General features: G+C 45.4%; 3 non-coding genes across 3 annotated transcripts; 1 reads left to right on the forward strand and 2 right to left on the reverse strand.

Annotated features, from left to right (window-relative positions):
* The first annotated feature begins 1017 nt into the window (after window positions 1–1017).
* trnan-guu (transfer RNA asparagine (anticodon GUU)) lies at window positions 1018–1091 on the forward strand. The gene has a single exon. It is a non-coding gene; the product is annotated as a tRNA-Asn (tRNA).
* A 9477-nt stretch (window positions 1092–10568) lies between these two features.
* On the reverse strand, window positions 10569–10642 carry trnan-auu (transfer RNA asparagine (anticodon AUU)). The gene has a single exon. It is a non-coding gene; the product is annotated as a tRNA-Asn (tRNA).
* Window positions 10643–13932: 3290 nt separating this feature from the next.
* Window positions 13933–14006, reverse strand: trnan-auu (transfer RNA asparagine (anticodon AUU)). The gene has a single exon. It is a non-coding gene; the product is annotated as a tRNA-Asn (tRNA).
* Window positions 14007–19573: the final 5567 nt, after the last annotated feature.

Genomic DNA, 19573 nt, shown 5'->3' on the forward strand with positions numbered 1-19573 from the left:
ATGACTTCCTGTTGGTTGCATTATCGCTCAAACTTCACAAAACCCGTCTCAATAAAGTCCCATTTTCTCATGTCTGGGAATTGATTTCCATGCAGGAAACTCGAGTTCGGAACAAACAACGTACCAGACTCAAAACGTCAGCTCTGTTTACCTTTCCACAGATGATGCACGACCTGTTGGCTTTCTGCAGTATTCTCTGTGTTTATTAGGCACAAGTGCTGCTTTTCATTCAAGAACTTCAATTCCTGTCCTCTGGTAACTGACTCTGGTCAGTGGCAATTGGTTCTTCTGATTATTAATCTGCCCATTCCCACCGCGTCTTCTCCCATCATTACCAACAGCCCCAGGAAATCTCCAGTTAACCTTCTTTGCTCCAAAGCGAACATTCCCAACCTTGGAAATGTCTCCCCACAATGGAAATTCCTCATCCCTGGAAATGAAGCATGGCGTACACTTGGGATGAGATTTTGGCAAAATATTGTCAGTTAGGAAATGGAAAAATGTTCATGAAACAAAACAGAAATCCCAGTCTCCAGCTTTGTGAACCTTTAGAAACTCTTTGGGAAGCGGATTTAGATGAGAATGAAAGATGAACCGTCCGACTGAGCAGAGACAGTCCAGACACCGTCCTCTTGATGAAGAGACTGGGAGATTGACTCTGATGTTCTCGGGACATGAACTGATCTGAGACATTGAAAGAATTGTCGTTCGTGCACATCGGGAATTCAAACACCCTCTCGCCTCGGAGCCAATGAGGGAACTCGGGAACAGGCAAAACACTGAAAGGCTCGAAGGCGACGGTCCCGGAGTAAGAAAGCTAGTTCCTCGTGACATGGATGTGTCTGCAGAGGGTGGGATCAGACTGTCACCGGTGTCTCCACAATGAATGTCCCATGCTTTATTAAGGAAAAGTAAAAGTGATAGACGACAATTATAATTCTAGGCGGGGTGGCTGAATTATGTATTCACTAACAGCCACCCCTAAATCATGGTGCAGCGAAACTTCTTGCAACGCCTGTCTCTGTGGCGCAATTGGTCAGCGCGTTCGGCTGTTAACGGAAAGGTTGTTGGTTCGAACCCACCCAGGGACGCTTAGTTCGCTGTTCTCCCTTGACTTTGAATCTGCGTGCTTTTAAATGGTGTCAGGAAAATGTTCCACAAACGAAAACCTTCTCCACAAAGGAGTTTCTGAATTGAATTAATGCATGACGTAAGGTAATGCGAATGCGGAGAAGCCGAGACAAAAAGAAACTCGACAGGTTTGACAGCGTCTGTCGGAGAAAACGGAATTCTGAAATGCTGCATCTGATTCTCTTTCCATAGATGTTGCCTGAGCTTCTCAGTTCCTCCTGCAATTTTCCATATGTGTTTTTAACTACAAGTTCATTTCGTATTTAGGGATGAAACACCTAGACTCGCCGTGTGCAGATATTTAACCCTTTCAAATAACCGTGAAGTGAATGGATTCAAAAAAACTCTGCGATGATTCACTCTTTCTCAGCTCCGCAGGCAGACAGACCTGGGAAGTGAAGCTGTCAGTGTAGTTCTGTATTCGTGGGCTGAGTGGTTAATGCGATGGACTTGAAACCCATTGCGGTTTCCCCACGCAGGTGTGACCCCTGACGACTACAAAATGAGAAATGTCATCGAAAAGAAAGGGAGCTTGCTCCCCGGCTTCTTCTTTAAGATTCACGTCAGTGGAGTGGGAAAAGTATTTCACTCACATTGGGACTATGAGCCAAAGATTTTCACACAGCTGAACACAACATTGTCTGAGTATATCTCTGGACATATTTGTAGAAGTCAGTGATTCTGCATCTCACTCTAACCGTATTGCGCTCCCATCGCTGTGTTAATGTCTGTTTTTCTGTGTTGATGTGACTATCTCTGCAAGCAATAGGACACAGATTACATCGGAGAGAAGTGTGAGTGTATCTGTCTGTGTATGAATGACAAATTCTGTCTGCAGTGGCACACATTGTCCCGGACGTGTGTGTCAGAACGTTTCTTTATATCTGTCTGTGAATCTGATTTTGTGCCTGTGCGTGTTGGTGTGTGCCCAGCTCTGCCTGTAATGGGACAAACTTTGATTCAGCACGTTTATAATGCATTCTTTCAAAGTCAGAGTTTCTCTCTCTCTCTGAGAAGTACAGTAACACAATGCCGCCTTCTGCTGGCCTACCCATGTGACATCACAAGCGCCACATTTCCCTGTTCCACTGCATCTGTTTCCTGGCCCTCTGCGCCGTTGGAGGGGGTTGGAGCTCCATCAGAATTTTATTGAGAACAGCAGCAACAGCATACAGCTGCCTGAGTCAGGTGTGAACTCAGAAGGTGGGATAACTGAATGAATCCTTTCCAGAAAAGCAGCAGGTAACAGCTTCTTACCAGTGTGTTTTCGTTGGGGTTTCAGAAGGTATTTTTTTGAATGGACAAACCGTTTCCCACACACAGAGAGGGGAATGGCCTCTCCCCAGTGTGAACGTACTCATGTATAAGCATTTCATGTTTGTGTTTAAAGCTTTTCTCTCAATGTGAGCATTTGAAAGGTCTCTCAGTGTTAATCAGCAGAGAATGCCTTGTTACACTCAAAGCAGGGGAATGGCCTCTCCCCAGTGTGATCTCACTGGTGAGTCAGCAGGTAGGATGTGTCACTGAATCTTTCCCACACTTAAGGCAGATGAATGGCCTCTCCCTACTGAGTGCATTCTTGTTTCTCAAGGACGGGTGATTGATTGAATCCCTTCCCACAAACAGTAGATGAATAACTTATCTCCAGCGTGACTGCATCAATGAATTTTCAGCATGTAGAGACATTTGTATCCCTCCCACAGTTTGCACATTTCCATGGTTTCTGTGGTGTAGATCATGTCTCTCCATATTGGATGATCAGCTGACTCCTCACCCAGACACAGGACAGGTTTCGTAGACTTATAGAATCCCTACAGTCCACAAGTCCACACCAACCCTCTGGGGATAAAGACATCCAAAGCTATTCTCCTACCCCATTACTGAACATTTACCCTTGACTAATGCACCTAACCTACACATCCCTGAACACTGTGGGCAATTTTATATGGCCAATTGACCTAATCTGCCCATCTTTGAATTGGGAGAGGAAACCGGAGTACCCAGATGGAGCTGACGCAGACCCCGGGAGAATGTGCAAACTCCACAGAGACAGTCGCCTGAGGCTGTGATTGAGCCACGGTGGCGATACAATCTCTCCCTGCTGTGAATGGTGGGATGCTATTCAATCTGTGGAAATGGTGCAAGAATTGTCCATTTGTCACTGGGTACACTGATGTTTGCAAACTTTTACCACAGATAAACATTGACAATCCAATGGTTTTCAAATCCTGATTAATTGACTCACTCTAAGATCCTGATAAGGTATTTGCTTGGAATTCTCGCTGATAAATGTGCCCCTGTGATTCTCTGTAAAACAAACTTAAATCAGGAAAAATTAGAGATTGAGAAATCATACTGTTTAAGATACTAAAAGGAGTTAAGAATCATAAAAACCTTATAGTGTGGAAGCAGGCCGTTTGAATCCACACCCGTCCTCTGAAGAGCATCCCACATAGATCCGCCCCATATCCCTGCATTCCCCACGGTTTACCTATCCAGCCTGCACATTATGGGCAATTTAGCATGGCCAACCCACCTAATCCAGATATCATTGAATTTTGGGAGGAAACAGGAGCACCGAGAGGAAACTACACAGATATATGAAGAAATTACTTACTCCACGCAATCACCCGAATCTGGAATCAAACCCAGGTCCCCAGAGCTGAGAGGCAGCAGTGCTAACCATTGGGTCACCATGGACTTCTTTCAATCCAGCAATTTGTGTGAAAGTCACTCAAATACTGACCGTGAAACATTACTGGATTGTTATGAAAAACTCAACTAGCTGAGAAATGTCCTTCAGGGGAAGGGCGTGTTCTGGCCCTCCACAAGACTCAGCCCTCAATGAGAGTAAAGATAGTGAGAACAATGGGATACTTACAGACAGTTTCCTCCATCTCCATCACAGGAATAACTGACAGATCCTCACTTCAAGAAGATCAAGACCAGAGTGTATGAAGAATCATCACCTATAAACTCCGCTATCAGACACACACTGTCCTCCTGGAGATACATGGTTTTGTTTCTTTACAGAGAGGGAGAGAAGAGAGAGAGAATTGCAGCTTACTGACCTACAAGAACCAGCCGCTCCGAAGCCTCTCCTTCTCAGTGCAGGAGAGAAAAACGTTCCTCTTGGTTTGAGATTGCTGTGGGGAAATTCTTCAACTCTCACCCCGTGTAAAAGAATTTCCCAGAGTTCAGTACTAACTCGAATATAAACACTTCCCAGCAGGTTGTTCCTAAATCCATCCAATCCCTCCCTCCAGCTCTGTCTCTCACTTTTCAACTCCACCAGCTCAGACACCCGCACTGCGCATGCTCCATAAACAACTTGGTGCTGCCTTTTGTTCACTCTGATTGGCCTGGAGTCCCGCAAATTCCAGAATGTTGTCCTGAGCTGACCCACTTTCTATTGGGCAGGAAATGCGGTCAGTCTCACAAGAGCTGAAGCATAAAAGAGATATGTGTTCATCTCTGAGCCGGCTTGTGTTTATTGTCCATCCCTCGTTGTCTGGAGGGCGGTGAGGAGTCAACCACAATGGAGTCACATGGAAGTCTAACCGGAGAAAGGTGAGCCCAATGGTATCTTACAATAACTGACAGTCCAGATTTTTAATAACGTAACGGAACACCTCTATTTGGCCTGGTGAGATTTGAACACCTCCCACAGAACATTAACCAGGGTGAGCTAGGACGAGACCAGTTACATTGAGACAAAACCACTGTCTCCTGAGACAAGAATTTCCAGCTTTGGTCAACAAGAGGACACAATGTTTCAGGGAAATCTATTCAGAATTTCCAACATGAACTGACAGGAATAACTGCTGTAAAACTCCCTCACAGGATTTTAGGGAGAAGATTTACATATGAAAAGAAGAATCATAACCCATAAGTCCGTGTGTGAGTAAGAATAATAGTTATTGTTACGTCATGGAGATCAAACCCTGTTAATTAAACTAACCGCCCAGAAAAGCTCATCTTGCCTCTTAATCTGTTAAAATGTGAGTGACAGAATTCCTAAATTGCACTATTTAAAGAAAATATTTTTCTAATTAATAGTGAACACTAAACAAAACCTATTCACAAATCCAACACCCCTTTCTCAAATTACTTACTATCTGACCCCAACTCGACACAACTTAATATGCTATTCTAATAACGTATTTATTAATCGTTACTTTAACTTAATCTCAAGTCCACACAGTCTCCTCTTCATTGATGTTTTCACTTTTCTAACTGCTGATCTTCCTGGGTGCTCTTCTTTTTACTGTATGTTTCACGTGAAAAGGTACCTTTGATGGAGAGTGTTTTCAATTTCTCTGAGAGCAAAATATTAGATCGGCAGTTGCTTCCCACTAACTTTCAAAATGCCGGGTTTATATCCCCCATAGGACACATTAAATTCTTATTTGATTGATTTCCAGGGATCAAAACCATAGAATTCGAATCTCATTGTCTTCTGGTATCCTGGGCGTAGCTGAAATTAATTAAATTTGAATTGTTGTCAAAACATCATACAGAACGCAGGTATCCATTTAACAACCAATTGCTACATTTGAAACAGCCCGACCTTTTGCTAGTAGCTGTGGCTGTACTTTAACTTGAGAAAAACACTCTCTATCGAAAACTGACAATACATGCTCTGGACTTCGTAACATTGCATTGATCATTTGCCCTGGATTAACACGAAGACTCCAACACCATGATGAAACCATGTAAACGTGGTGACTATGGGAAGAGATTGTAGTTCACCTGTCTAGCTGGAAATTGATTGATACAGTCACAATGGAAATAAGCTTTTGCCTGCTCTACATGTGGAAAGAGATTCACAGTGTATTCCAGCTTCCAGAAAAATGTGCTTATCACACTGAGGAGATACCGTTTAGCTGAACCTCCTGTGGAAAGTATTTCACACAGTCAGTCAACCTCACTGTGCACCAACGAGTTCACACTGGGGACAAGCTGTTTTTGTGCCCTGTATGTGGGAAGGAATTTGCACGGACATCAAACTTGCTGCGACATCAGCGAGTTCACACTGGAGATAAATTATTTACTTGCTCAGAGTTTGCAAAGGGATTCGGATAGTCCCACAACCCGCTGATACATCAACACATTCATTCTGGTGAGAGTGTGTGAAAGAATTCACTTCTGCCGACACATCAATGAGTTCACTCTAGGGAGAGATCATTCACTTGCTCCAAGTGTAATACAAACTGCATTCAGTTTTCTCAGCTCTTCAGTGCAGTTACAACATTGGTATCTACCCAACAATCTGGAAATTTGCCAGATTGCCTGTGCACAAGTAGCAGTACACATCCAACTCAGGATTAATCGTCCTATCAGTATACTCTCGATTATTGATAATGTTATGTAACATATCGAATAACATCCTCTCAGCTGTGAGCTGCTGAGTGACCAGCTTGGGGACCACCAGGCTCACTCAGGTACTGACCACATTCTAGACTTGTTTAAAACATGGGAAAAAAGGCTTAATCCTAGAGGTGAGATGAGATTGGCAGCCCTTGACCTCAAGGCTACATTCGACCCAGTGTGGCATCAAGGTGCTTTGATGAGATTCCAGGATGCAATTTACCACTGCGTACGTTATTCTCTATATAAATCACAACGATCCTCTTGATTAGGTTCCAGTCTGTAATTCATTCCCGAGTATGTTATTCTATATACAAACTATCCCGAACCCCTCAATTAGATTATAGCCTGAATTACACACTCAGTTTTCTGTTATACTGGATGTAATCATCCTGATTCCCTCGATCAGATTTCCGTCTGGAGCTCACTTCTGATTGCGTTATTCTGTCAGTTAACAAACCCTATCTCTTGATTAGATTCCAGTCTATAAAACCCTTCCTTGAATTTGTCTACCTTTCAGAAAATTTCCGTATTTATTAATTTTGAACTTTTTTTCAGCGACCAATCTATAATCGCTCTGTCTGATGTAAAATCACGGTCTTCCATGGCATATAATTTACCCAACATGGCATGCAATTGTTATCGCACCCCATTCTTAATGCAGGAGTCCCACGAGCACGCGCAATGCGTGCTTACAGGCACATGGGTTGGAGTTGGGAACATGCGCACTGATGGTCCGTAAGTCTGAAGGGAGAATGATGCCAATTTCGATCCAATACTGATAGTGATGGTTCCGAGAAACTCCTCTCACAGATTAGATTAGATTACCTACAGTGTGGAAACAGGCTATAAGGCCCAACACCAACCCTCCGAAGAGAACCCACACAGACCCATTCCCCTACATTTACCCCTGCCTAATCCACCTAACGCTATGGACAATTTAGCATGGCCAATTCACCTAACCGGCACAGTTTTGGATTGTGGGAGGAAACCCACGCAGATACGGGGAGAATGTGCAAACTCCACACAGACAGTTACCTGAGGCGGGAACCACCGCCCGACCCACCGCGCAGCCTTAACGGGCGGGGGGCATTTCCAGGCTTTTCCTCGAGTAATGTTTGAATGTTTGACTGGAGTTATGTGGTGAGTCTTTCTGACCTCTGTGTCATTCACGTGATAATTTTGGTGGTTTGTAGTTTGCTGCGACTGTTAAGCTGCACTCCTCAATCTTACTCATACATGGGACCTGAACGTCTTTCGCATCTATTTGCTATAACTAATTGAGCTGTTCTGAGATCCAGACTTCAGACCCCTGGAGTTGGATTCTAGAGTGTGGTGCTGGAAAAGCTCAGCAGGTCAGGCAGCATCCGAGGAGCAGGACAATCGATGTTTCGGGCAAAAGCCCTTCATCAGGAAACCCTGGGGTTCGATGTCAGTTTGAATGAGAATGTTGGGCATTTACTGAGCTCCCTGAGTTCAGAGGTTTAGAGCCAGAGAAGATGATAGAGATAGCGAGGGACAAGACTATGGGCAAAGACTGACATTTTATAATGGATCTGCTGCATCACCAGGAACCTGTGTGCATCAGCAGGCATAGCAATCATAGATTAAACGAACTTAGTGTGAGGAAGGAGAGAAGCAGCCGTGACCTGGAACGAAAGGAGGTCACTGGACCTGAAATGTTGACTGTACTGTCTGCTACCAGACCTACTGAGGTTCTCCAGCAATTTTTGTTTTTGTTTCTGTTTCAGATTTCCAGCATCCACAATTATTTGTTTCTTATTCAGCGATTTGGATGATCTCAGATTTATGGAGAGTAGAATGTTTCAGGCCTTCAGGTGTGTGACAGAAGAATCAAAATCAAGAGGTGACAAAGGCATAGTGTAATTTTCAGAAGCAGATAAAATGAGGTGAGGTAGGGTCAGAAATTATTCCTGAGATTTCAAGAGGTGGCCCCAATGAAAGTGTGGGCATGCAGCTGGTAGCTCATCTGAGAGGTAAAGCATTTACCAAGCTTTCAAGCGGCTACTTCAGCCTCACACATTTGGCATGAGGATAGATGGAAGTGGTGCTGGAGAGTGGTGTTTGCAGCGTGATTTGGACACAATGGATTTGAACTTCTCATTATTTAATTGTGCAAGAGTTTCAAGTATCTAGAATTGGGTGTTGGGCAGGTGAAGGCAGTGCGAACCTCAGAGAGAAACTTGAGGACAATGATTTTCACATTTTCACTTTACTTGTTTTATTTCCAGCCAAGTTGAGTCTCTCTGTCTGATGGTTGACAGGCTGGGAGATTATGGGTTGGGCCTTGATCGACTGAATTTTTTTTAGATTAGATTAGATTACTTACAGTGTGGAAACAGGCCCTTCCGCCCAACAAGTCCACACCAATCCGCCGAAGCGCAACCCACCCATTCCCCTACATTTCCCCCTTTACCTAACACTACGGGCAATTTAGCATGGCCAATTCACCTGGCCTGCACATCTTTGTGACTGTGGGAGGAAACCAGAGGAAACCCACGCAGACACGGGGAGAATGTGCAAACTCCACACAGTCAGTCGCCTGAGTTGGGAATTGAACACGGGTCTCTGGCGCTGTGAGGCAGCAGTGCTAACCACTGTGCCACCATACCGCCCACCGTGTTCGGGAAGGTGTAAAAGGCCGGGGCGGGGTGATGGTGGGGGGGTGGGGATGCGGTTGGGCGGGTGGGATAGTTGGCGGGGGGTGTCAAAGCTTCAATAGAAATCCAGCAGAACTGAGAACAGACAACACCTAGCTCTGTGGGAACGGGAGACCAACAGAGGACAGATAAATCAGGACCTGGAATCCAAACTGACATCAGACTACCATGTTATCAGTGCTTTGATTTGCATTGCCAACCCTCTACCTTTACCAAAGGTTTGATTTGATTTGAATGTCACGTACCCTCAATATTCAGGGTCTAATCCTTGTCATCCTAAAACCACGGCTCTGTACTGACCCTCTGTACACACTTATTTTCTTCAGTCAATTCGTTCACTTTTCTTACAGTGCAGCAAATATTCAGACACAGTCTTTAGTTTCAATTTTTGTGATCTTTTCAATCCAGCTTTGATTGGTAGTACATTTATTCCCCTTGTCCCTTTGTTCTCTGACATTCACTTTTCACATTACTTCATTGCTCACCTGCCTTGATTTGGATTGCCCTTAATGTCCAGGGATGTGCAGGTTAGATAGGTTAGCCATGGGAAATGCAGAGTTATCGGTTCATAGTAATAGAAGCAGGAGTCGGCTATTTGGCGTGTCGAGCCTGCTCCACCATTCATTCAGATGAAGGCTGATCTATCCATCATCTGGGCTCCTCCTACCTGTATCATTCCATCTGCCCTTAATTCCCCTCCATGCAATATCCTATCCAACTGTGTCTTGAATATAATTAATGAAGCTGCCTCATCTGCTCCCTTGGGCAGAGAATTCCACAGTGTCACACGAATTACAGCATGGAAAGAGACCCTTCAGTCCAACTCATCCATGTTGACCAGTTATCCTAAACAGTCTAGTCCCATTTGGTAGCACTTGGCCCATATCCCGCTATACCCTTCCTATTCATGAACCCGTCCAGATGCCTTTTAAGTGTCGTAATTATACTAGCCTCCACGACTTCCTCAAGCAGCTAATTCCATGCCCGCAACATGCTCTGCATGAAAGAGTTGTACATTGACTTCAGTGATTCGAAAGGGTAAAATATCTGCACATGGCGAGTCTAGGTGTTTCATCGCAAAAGATGAAATGAACTTTCAGTTAAAAACAAATCAAGAAATTTCTGGAGGAACGGAGAAGGTCAGGCAACATCTATGGAAAGAGAATCAGACACAGGATTTCAGAATTCCGTTTTCTCCGACAGGTGCTGTCAAACCTGCCGAGCTTCTCTTTTTTGGCTCGGGTTTTCAGCATCCGCAGTCCTTTACGTTAGACAATAATACAATTCAGCAGCTCCTTTGTGGAGAAGGGTTCCGTTTGGATATCATTTCCCTGACCCCATTAAACCGCACACAGCCGCGAAGAAAAGGTGGAGCAGCGAACTAAACGGCCCTGGGTGGGCTCGAACCACCAACCTTTCAATTAATAGCCGAACGCGCGGACCAATTGCGCCACAGAGACAAGCACTGTTTGGGGCAGCGCCATCGCTTAGGGGAGGCTATTAGTAAATTCATAATTCAGCCACCCCGCCTAGAATTACAATTGTCGTCGATCACTTTTACTTTTCCTGAATAATGCCTGGGACATTCATTGTGGAGACACCGGGGACAGTCTGATCCCACCCTCTGCAGACACATCCATGTCACGAGGAACTAGTTTTCTGACTCCGGGACCGTCGCCCTTCGAGCCTTTCAGTGTTTTGCCTGTTCCCGAGTTCCCTCATTGGCTCGGAGGCGAGAAGGGGTTTGAATTCCCGATGTGCACGAACGACAATTATTTCAATGTCTCAGATCAGTTCATGTCCCGAGAACATCAGAGTCAATCTCCCGGCCTCTTCAACAAGGGGACGGTGTCTGGACTGTCTCTGCTCAGTCGGACGGTTCATCTTTCATTCTCATCTAAATCCGCTTCCCAAAGAGTTTCTAAAGGTTCACAAAGCTGGAGACTGGGATTTCTGTTTTGTTTCATGAACATTTTTCCATTTCCTAACTGACAATATTTTGCCAAAATCTCTTCCCAAGTGTACGCCATGCCTAATTTACAGGGATGAAGAATTTCCATTGTGGGGAGACATTCCCAAGGTTGGGAATGTTCGCTTTGGAGCAAAGAAGGTTAACTGGAGATTTCCTGGGGCTGTTGGTAATGATGGGAGAAGAAGCGGTGGGAATGGGCAGATTAATGATCAGAAGAACCAATTGCCACTGACCAGAGTCAGTTACCAGAGGACAGGAATTGAAGTTCTTGAATGAAAAGCAGCACTTGCGCCTAATAAACGCAGAGAATACTGCAGAAAGCCGACAGGTCGTGCATCATCTGTGGAAAGGTAAACAGAGCTGACGTTTTGAGTCTGGTACGCTGTTTGTTCCGAACTCGAATTTCCTGCATGGCAATCAATTCCCAGACACGAGAAAACGGGACTTTATTGAGACGGGTTTTGTGAAGTTTGAGCGATAATGCAACCAACAGGAAGTCATTTAAAATCGCCGGCGAAGAAAGCATAGCCAGCAGGTTACCACCCTGGGTGGGGGAGCCCCAAAGGATCTCTACGCCAGCACCTTAAGTATTCGGCCACAACTACACGCCCAAAGTTATGATCTAAAATTTCTCATGGAATTGCTCTAACAGGAAAGGTGAGTACTGGACTTGTCCTGTCCGCGCCATAGACCCAACGTATCCTGTTCCCCTGGATTTGATCAGGACAGAGGAGGCTGATGGGAGATCGATTTGAACTACACACATTGATGAGGGACAGAGCGGGTGGGAAGGATCCATTTCCGTGCGCAGAGAGATGAATAATCAGGTTCGAAACTAAGGAGCCACTTCAAGAAAATTGGTGTTAAGTCAGCAAAGCTAATGTAGAACTGTTCACAGAAAATGGTGATGAAAGTCTCTCGAGTTATTTCGATGAGAAGTGTTCATGATGCTAATACAATCGAAAGGATGAAGGTAGATTGGTAAATGTATTTGGTGACAGTTCTGTTCTAGCCCTGTGAGTGAAACCTGGATCTGATGGAATAAAAGGGACATCAACAATATCGATCTGAAATTGGACACGTGACAAGAAACAGAGCCATTATTGACAGTTGGCTTTTGAACTGGAGAAGGTTTCTCGTGAAATTAGCTTGAGGCTTGAGGTATGCAAGGTCAAGATAATTTAGGTAAAATACGGAAACGCTATCCTCATTAGCAGACAGTGAAAGGATTACAAGACGCAAATTAAGCATTTTCGACAAGTGGTACAGGGGACTGGGAAGAAAAGTATTATAAACTGTGAACAACAAAGTTCTGGAGCACAACACTTACATCCAAAGACCGAAAACATCCAGGTCCTGATTAATCAGATTGCATTGTGGTGCTTTTCTGCAAAACATCCACTTGCAATATCCGACAAAAGAGTGACAAAACCCATCCCTGTCAGCCCAGGATAGAAAATCCGAAGGGATGAAGGTTTGCTTATTTTCTGAAGATTCACAAAACTAAGACTGGTTTTGGGGACTGTTTCCTTTCCACTCCCAGGAGCCACAGTGGTTGAGGCGTTGAGTTGGGGAAAGTAAAATGTGCCCGTGAGCAGCGTGTGAGGCTATTTCAGCTTCCGCTGTGACTTGACTCCGATGTTCTGAGGGACATTTATTGACGCGAGACAGTGAAAAGATTCTCATTCCCGAAGATCGGGAATTCAAACCGTATGCCGGCTTCAGGACAATGAGAAAGATTAATTGGGGTGTGTGAAGAAGCTGTGAGCTGCATTTCAAACAGGTAGGTGGAGACATTGCGCCCCTGGCCCTGTGCGTATCTAACGCCACCATGCTGCAGAATTCCTGTCCTCTGGTAACTGACTAACACGGACATGCGCAGCAATGGGAACATTCACAAGGTCAACAACCAAAGATAATCAGCGTCACTCATTCCCTTCCACAGTCCCAACTTTGTGAAGCAGTATCTTTCACTGGCAAAGGAAACACCCTTGTCCTCAGGTGCCTGCTTCATTTCGATCACGATTTCATGTCCCTCACTGTTCTCGTCTCATTTGCAGACACTTGTATCAAAAGAAGCTCTGCGGATATCTGCTTGTTCCACCCGAACAGGCAGTGGGTTGCAGATTCCCACCAGTCCCAATGTGAGTGAAATATTTTTCCCCCTCCACTGACTTGAATCTTAAAGAAGAAGCCGGGGAGCAAGCTCCGTTTCTTGTCGACGACATTTCTCATTTTGTAGTCGGCAGGGGTCACACCTGCGTGGGGAAACCGCAATGGGTTTCAAGTCCATCGCATAAACCACTCAGCCCACGAATACAGAACCACACTGACAGCTTCACTTCCCAGGTCTGTCTGCCTGCGGAGCTGAGAAAGAGTGAATCATCGCAGAGTTTGTTTGAATCTATTCACTTCAGTGATTCGAAAGGGTTAAATATCTGGACACTGCGAGTCTAGGTGTTTCATCGCAAAAGATGTAATGAACTTTCAGTTAAAACCAAATCTAGAAATTGCAGGAGGAACGGAGAAGGTCAGGCAACATCTATGGAAAGAGAATCAGACGCAGCATTTCAGAATTCCGTTTTCTCCGACAGGTGCTGTCAAACCTGCCGAGTTTCTCGTTTTTTGTCTCGGGTTCTCAGCATCCGCAGTCCCTAACGTTAGACAATAATACAACTCAGAAACCCCTTTGGGGAGGAGGTTTCCGTTTGAATATCATTCGCCTTATCCCATTACAGTTCACACAGCCGCGAAGCGAAGGGTGAGCAGCGAACTAAGCGTCCCTGGGTGGGCTCGAACCACCAACCTTTCGGTTAATAGCCGAACGCGCGGACCAATTGCGCCACAGAGACAGGCGATGTCGGATGCTGCGCCATCGCTTAGGGGAGGCTATTAGTGAATTCATAATTCAGCCTGCCCCACCTAGAATTACAATTGTCGTCTATCACTTTTACTTTTCCTTAATAATGCCTGGGACATTCATTGTGGAGACACCGGGGACAGTCTGATGCCACCCTCTGCAGAAAGAGAGGGGGAAGAAACAGAACAGACATGAACTGTTGATCTCCGTTGTTACTCATAACGTAAAATCCTTGTAGTGCGATCACTTCCCTTAAGCATGAAAAGAAGGCGCTAGTTCCCCGTCAGCTTGTGGCGCAACTGTAGCGCGTCTGACTCCAGATCAATCGGTTGCGTGCTCAAATCGCGTCAGGCTCACTAAAAGTCTGCTTCTTACATTTCAAATCCAGGAATGATTACGTTCTCTCCCGATATCTGTTGAGCCAAATGTTCGTTGCGGAAACTTTCGATCACACGTGAGGCTTTGCTGTCAGTTTGATTTGTGAACACTGTGTCAGGGAGGTGGTGTGCCCAGTGTTTCGGTAAATGCTCAGCTCCCCCCACTGTGAGAATGAAAACACAGCCGCTTCGTTCAGTTGGTGACAGCGCGGTGTGAATAACATTATACCGATGTTTTTACAACATAATCTAGAGATTACCAGTTGTGTGTTTCAATCTATCAGGAGGTCCCAGCTCATCCTGTCATAGCAGAGTGACAGCGAGTTCAGATAGAAATGTTTACCACCAACAACAAATTCTTTCCTCTCACTGGACACTGTTAAAATTATCTTTATTCAACAGAAGGAGCGGAAACTACAGTCTGACGGCCCCTCTCCACATTAACGGTGAGCCTGAATTGTATAAACGGTGTCAGTAAAATCCAATGGACGACACTGATTTGGTTTAATAGGTTTTTTTTGCCAAGCGTAATTCACCGAGAGGATGCTGCTGTGTGAAACAGTGTGGGGAGTTACTGCAGGGCCTCCTGCACATGGAACACACCGAAACTGATGTGTTTCACCTTCACCAGTTTATTCCGATCTCGGAGAAGAGAGGTTTGATGATTCGGATCAGAGGAGGCCGACAGAGAGCAGGAGAAGAGCACTCAGACCTTCACAAGCTTGTCACCACAGTTGGGTCATCGTGGCCCGTGTATCAGTATGGGACAGTAATCTGCATCTACTGACTGGAAGCACAGCAAATTGGAGTGCTGGTGGGACTATCACACAGGAGGAAACGGCTTCGACAGATCAACTGGAGTGGCTCCCAATGCGCAACTCCGCTCACCTCAACTGAATAACTGTAAACAACTTACTCAGTGATTCAAATGAATACTCGGTTTTGAATCTGTATTGTGGCATGGACCTTCGAGAATTATGTCAAAACACCTTCATTGCTGTGATGGAGTATCCTGTTGGGCAGAATATATCCGTTGTCAAATTTCCTACGTTCTGTTGGTCCCACTCCGGTTTCACTCAGAATCACAAAATGTGTGACAGCGCAGACTGAGGCCTGCAGCCCACCTTAGCTCTGCTGGTTCAACACAATATGTAAATAAGTGTCTCATTCTGTCGCCTTCTCCCTGTAAATCTGCACATTGTTACATTGAACATGCCCACCGAATTCCCTTTTGTGTCCATTGAATCTGCCTCTTTGTCACTGTCAGACAGCAACTTACTGACCCCACTCCCTGTGCGAAAACGGTCTTCCTAATGTCACTTTTACTTATTTTCCTGATGACTTTCAATCTCTGCCAAATCGTTCTCGATCCTTTCTGGCCTGGGAGCATTTTCACTACATTATTGCCTCTGTCTAAAACCCTCATGACGTGGAAAACTTCAATGAGGCCAGCTTTCAGCCGTCTGTTCTCCAAAGTGAGTTGCCCCAAACTTTCCAATCTCCCTTCATTGCTGACATTCCTCAGAACGATACCATTCACGTTAACATGTTCAGCGCCGTCTGCAAACACTTCACTTCCCCGCTTCCTGAAGTATCACACTCAGAATTGAGCGTAATACAGGTGGAAGATTCATTCAGACTCGGAATGCGCCGGCGAAAAATCTGCAGTACTTGTTTTCACTTTGAACATGCGTTTCCCTTCGCTGTGTTCACTGCAATGGCAGCTTTTGCGCCGTCCCTAATCCAGGCAGTCCGATCTCATTTAACGAAGCGTCTTTTTGAGAAAATTGATCGGGTATTTTTGCTCTGGTCAATTTAAGAAAAGATGGTTCGCCTGGGATTGGAACCCGGGAACTCTCACACGTCTGCATTCGCGAGAAGACCCAAAGCTAGAATCATATGCCAGACTAACGAGCCACCAGCCATGGGTGCAGCCACCTCCTGAAGCACCTGTGACTTGCTCAGTACGAAATACATTGTACATTGCTCCCAGAATTGCAAGCAAGGAAGAGTTTCAAGAACATCTGCTTCTCAATCTGTCTCCCTGCTCCCAGGACGCTGCTGTTTGTCCCGTCCCCAGGGACCGGACTCTCTCCACTGGTGGATAATTGAACCATTTTATTTCTCCTTGCAAGCTGTCCTGGTGGAAGAAGGAGCCCACACGCTCTTCTGCTCTCTCTCACTAGTTGTTGAGGCAGGAGAAGTCAGTTACAGAAATGCGTAGGAAATGGGGAACTTTGAGCTTGTTCCAAAGGTCCTGTTAACGGAGAGACCGAAAGATGCTGTGTTGTCGGGACCGAGAGAAATGGAGACCCTTCCCTCAGGTAAATTGATATGAGTGCATTTTTGTGCAGCCTGCTTGGTGTTCAGAATTTGTCTTGACACAGCAATCCTACAGAGAGTCTTTTATTACACGGGCGTCGGTTTCTTTACCGCAGGAAATGGACAAAAACAGCATGTGTTTCAACTTCACCGGTTCATTGCCATCTGAGAGAAGAGGTTTAACACTTGAGATCAGAACACACCGACAGAAAACTGGACAACACGACTCAGAGCTCCACAAGCGTGCCAGAATAACTGTGTAAATTTGAATTGTGTATCGATGTGACACATTGAGCTCAGATACACGAAGTTTTGGGAAGCAGATGACAAGGTAAAGGAGAGAGCAGAGCGCCGTTATAGGGAAGAGCTGCTGAAGACGACATTGAGTAAATAAGTGAAAATGGTTTCCCTTCTGGGTTGTGATCCTAACATGCACCCGCTGTGCCATTCTCCTGCATTGCACGGCAGCTTTCCCGAGTACTCAGTGAAAAGTATTCAGCTTTTCAGTTGGCGTGTGTCTTGCACGTTCGAGAATGAAATCAAAAGATCTTCACTGCTGTAGTGTCATGTGCTGTTGTGCAGACAATTCGCCGATGTGCAAATATAAACTCAGGGGGTAATGTACACTGGAGACTCTGGAGACAAAGAAGAAACCATGATCTCATTCGACGTGACAGCACTGTTCACTTCAATTGACAAAACCCTAGCCAGAGGAACAATAGCCAACCTACTGGACATACATAACAGAACACAGGAGGCCGAACCTATCAACAAGGACGGCATACTTAAACTACTGGACCTGTGCCTCACTACACACTTTACATTCAACAATCAGATATGCGAACAAATCAACGGAACACCCATGGGATCACCAATCTCGGGACTCATAGCAGAGGCAGTTATGCAAAGGTTAGAACAAACAGCCCTACCACAAATCCAACCCAAACTCTGGATCAGATATGTCGATGACACCTTTGTAATCATCAAAAACACAGAAATAGAAAAAACACACAAAATCATCAACGCCACACTCACAGGAATCCGATTCACGAGAGAAGAGGAAAACGATAGCCAACTCCCATTCCTAGACGTGTTAGTAGAGAGAACACCTAACGGAGAATTCACCACAAGGGTACACAGGAAACTAACACACACAGACCAAGTCCTAAACTATGAAAGTAACCACCCCAACACACACAAACGAAGCTGCATCAGGACACTATTCAAAAGAGCCACAACACACTGCAGTACACCAGAACTGCGAAAAGAGGAAGAGGAACACCTATACAAGGTATTCGCAAAAACGGATACCCACGCAACTTTATCACCAGATGCCTAAGAGATAGACCACGGAACGAGGATATGCCACAACCAAAAGGACTAGCCACACTACCATATGTCAGGAGCGTCTCAGAACTGACAGCCAGACTACTGCGACCCTTAGGACTCATAACGGCACACAAACCAACAGCCACGCTCAGAGAACAACTTACTAGAACAAAGGACCCAATACCCAGCATGAGCCAAACTAACGTAGTTTACAAAATACCATGCAAGGACTGCACAAAACACTATATAGGACAAACAGGAAGACAGCTAACAATCCGCATCCATGAACATCAGCTAGCTACAAAACGACACGACCAGCTATCCTTAGTAGCCATACACTCAGACAACAAGCAACATGAATTCGACTGGGAAAGCACTACTATCATAGGGCAAGCCAGACAGAGAACAGCCAGAGAATTCCTAGAAGCATGGCATTCATCCCCAAACTCCATCAACAGACACATCGACCTGGACCCCATATACAAACCACTACAACGGACAGCTGAAACTGACACCTGGAAGCGGCAAGAACAAACCGCTATAAATACCGGAAGAAACATCAAAGAAGCGCTTCGCAGGAGGCTCCAGAGCACTGATGATGTCTCCTAGCCAGGGGATGAAACGTTTGCAACAAAAACTTCCAGCTCGGCGAACAGAACCACAACTCTGAGCCAGTTGAAACTTGCTCAGCGTGAAATACATTGCTCCAAGAATTGCAAGCAGCAAAGCGTTTCCAGAACATCTGCTTGTCATTCTGTCCCCGGGGCGCTGATGTTTGTCTCATCCCCAGGAATTGGACTCTCTGTACTGGCAGATAATTAAACCATTTTGTTTCTACTCGCAAGCTGTTCTGGGGGTGAGGGAAGAGTCCATTCGCTCTTCTGCTGTCTCTTTCAATCACTTGAGGTGAGAGAAGTATCTGTTACACTAATGCGTGGGAAGTGAGTAACTTTGAATATGAATTTCCTCCAAAGGTCTATTATCGGAGAGATAGAAAGATGCTGTGCTGGCGAGACAGAGAGAAATGGACACCAAGCACTCTTCCCTCAAGTAAATTCACATTGTTGTACAGCCTGCTTGGTGTTCAGAAATCGTCTTCACGCAGCAATCTTACAGAAAGTCGATTGCAAAGTGGACATCGCTTTCTTTGCTGCGACTGCGCAGCAGTTAACATCTGAGTCCCAAGTGTCCCAGATGAAGAGAATCCGAGTGAAACCTTCACTCACTGAGAGTCATCCCCACGGCCCTGAGCTGAGGGACTGCAGGCAGTCCAACACGGAAGGGACGGTTAAAAATGAACCAGTTTTGCTCCTTCAGCCTCCCTGTCCCAGAGACAGGCAGTGGGACGGCATAAACACGTTGCACCATTCTCGCGCAGACAGAAGCCGTTCAGCCCATCGAGTCCACGGCGACTCTCTGCCACTTGCCTCTCTCTGAGGTGATTCACAATCAGTGATATCTGTCCTCATAGGAAGGAACTGTATCTGAGTGGTGATACGGTTTCTGACATACTTATCGTCTTGTCATTCAC

This window comes from Hemiscyllium ocellatum, assembly GCF_020745735.1.
Source record: "Hemiscyllium ocellatum isolate sHemOce1 chromosome 27 unlocalized genomic scaffold, sHemOce1.pat.X.cur. SUPER_27_unloc_5, whole genome shotgun sequence".
Classification (NCBI taxonomy): Eukaryota; Metazoa; Chordata; class Chondrichthyes; order Orectolobiformes; family Hemiscylliidae; genus Hemiscyllium; species Hemiscyllium ocellatum.